The sequence below is a fragment of the Pseudophryne corroboree genome, chromosome 9 (genome assembly GCF_028390025.1).
Source record: "Pseudophryne corroboree isolate aPseCor3 chromosome 9, aPseCor3.hap2, whole genome shotgun sequence".
Lineage (NCBI taxonomy): Eukaryota > Metazoa > Chordata > Amphibia > Anura > Myobatrachidae > Pseudophryne > Pseudophryne corroboree.
In genome coordinates, this window is record NC_086452.1 from 14157281 (window position 1) to 14159814 (window position 2534).

Sequence of the window (2534 nt, forward strand, 5' to 3'; positions counted from 1 at the left end):
TGTTTTGGATTCGGGTGTTTTTTTCAAAAAACCCTAAAAAACAGCTTAAATCATAGAATTTGGGGGTCATTTTGATCCCATAGTATTATTAACCTCAATAACCATAATTTCCACTCATTTTCAGTCTATTCTGAACACCTCACACCTCACAATATTATTTTTAGTCCTAAAATTTGCACCGAGGTCGCTGGATGGCTAAGCTAAGCGACCCTAGTGGCCGACACAAACACCTGGCCCATCTAGGAGTGGCACTGTAGTGTCACGCAGGATGGCCCTTCCAAAAAATACTCCCCAAACAGCACATGATGCAAAGAAGAAAAAAAAGAGGCGCAATGAGGTAGCTGTGTGAGTAATCTAAGCGACCCTAGTGGCCGACACAAACACCTGGCCCATCTAGGAGTGGCACTGCAGTGTCACGCAGGATGGCCCTTCCAAAAAATACTCCCCAAACAGCACATGACGCAAAGAAGAAAAAAAAGAGGCGCAATGAGGTAGCTGTGTGAGTAAGCTAAGCGACCCTAGTGGCCGACACAAACACCTGGCCCATCTAGGAGTGGCACTGCAGTGTCACGCAGGATGGCCCTTCCAAAAAATACTCCCCAAACAGCACATGACGCAAAGAAGAAAAAAAAGAGGCGCAATGAGGTAGCTGTGTGAGTAAGCTAAGCGACCCTAGTGGCCGACACAAACACCTGGCCCATCTAGGTGTGGACTGCAGTGTCACGCAGGATGGCCCTTCCAAAAAATACTCCCCAAACAGCACATGACGCAAAGAAGAAAAAAAAGAGGCGCAATGAGGTAGCTGTGTGAGTAAGCTAAGCGACCCTAGTGGCCGACACAAACACCTGGCCCTTCTAGGAGTGGCACTGCAGTGTCACGCAGGATGGCCCTTCCAAAAAATTGTCCCCAAACAGCACATGACGCAAAGAAGAAAAAAAGAAAAAAAAAGGTGCAAGATGGAATTGTCCTTGGGCCCTCCCACCCACCCTTATGTTGTATAAACAGGACATGCACACTTTAACCAACCCATCATTTCAGCGACAGGGTCTGCCACATGTCTGTGACTGAAATGACTGGTTGGTTTGGGCCCCCACCAAAAAAGAAGCAATCAATCTCTCCTTGCACAAACTGGCTCTACAGAGGCAAGATGTCCACCTCATCATCATCGTCCGATTCATCACCCCTTTCACTGTGTACATCCCCCTCCTCACAGATTATTAATTCGTCCCCACTGGAATCCACCATCTCAGATCCCCATGTACTTTCTGGAGGCAATTGCTGCTGGTGAATGTCTCCATGGAGTAATTGATTATAATTCATTTTAATGAACATCATCTTCTCCATATTTTCTGGAAGTAACCTCGTACGCCGATTGCTGACAAGGTGAGCGGCGGCACTAAACACTCTTTCGGAGTACACACTGGAGGGAGGGAAACTTAGGTAGAATAAAGCCAGTTTGTGCAAGGGCCTCCAAATTGCCTCTTTTCCCTGCCAGTATACGTACGGACTGTCTGACGTGCCTACTTGGATGCGGTCACTCATATAATCCTCCACCATTCTTTCAATGGTGAGAGAATCATATGCAGTGACAGTAGACGACATGTCAGTAATCGTTGGCAGGTCCTTCAGTCCGGACCAGATGTCAGCATCAGCAGTCGCTCCAGACTGCCCTGCATCACCACCAGCGGGTGGGCTCGGAATTCGTAGCCTTTTCCTCGCACCCCCAGTTGCGGGAGAATGTGAAGGAGGAGATGTTGACAGGTCGCGTTCCGCTTGACTTGACAATTTTCTCACCAGCAGTTCTTTGAACCCCTGCAGACTTGTGTCTGCCGGAAAGAGAGATCCAACGTAGATTTTAAATCTAGGATCGAGCACGGTGGCCAAAATGTAGTGCTCTGATTTCAACAGATTGACCACACGTGAATCCTGGTTAAGCGAATGAAGGGCTCCATCCACAAGTCCCACATGCCTAGCGGAATCGCTCTGTTTTAGCTCCTCCTTCAATGCCTCCAGCTTCTTCTGCAAAAGCCTGATGAGGGGAATGACCTGACTCAGGCTGGCAGTGTCTGAACTGACTTCACGTGTGGCAAGTTCAAAGGGCAGCAGAACCTTACACAACGTTGAAATCATTCTCCACTGCACTTGAGACAGGTGCATTCCACCTCCTTTGCCTATATCGTGGGCAGATGTATAGGCTTGAATGGCCTTTTGCTGCTCCTCCATCCTCTGAAGCATATAGAGGGTTGAATTCCACCTCGTTACCACCTCTTGCTTCAGATGATGGCAGGGCAGGTTCAGGTTTTTTTGGTGGTGCTCCAGTCTTCTGTACGCGGTGCCTGCACGCCGAAAGTGGCCCGCAATTCTTCTGGCCACCGACAGCATCTCTTGCACGCCCCTTTCGTTTTTTAAATAATTCTGCACCACCAAATTCAAGGTATGTGCAAAACATGGGACGTGCTGGAATTTGCCCAGATGTAATGCACGCACAATATTGCTGGCGTTGTCCGATGCCACAAATCCCCAGGAGAGTCCAA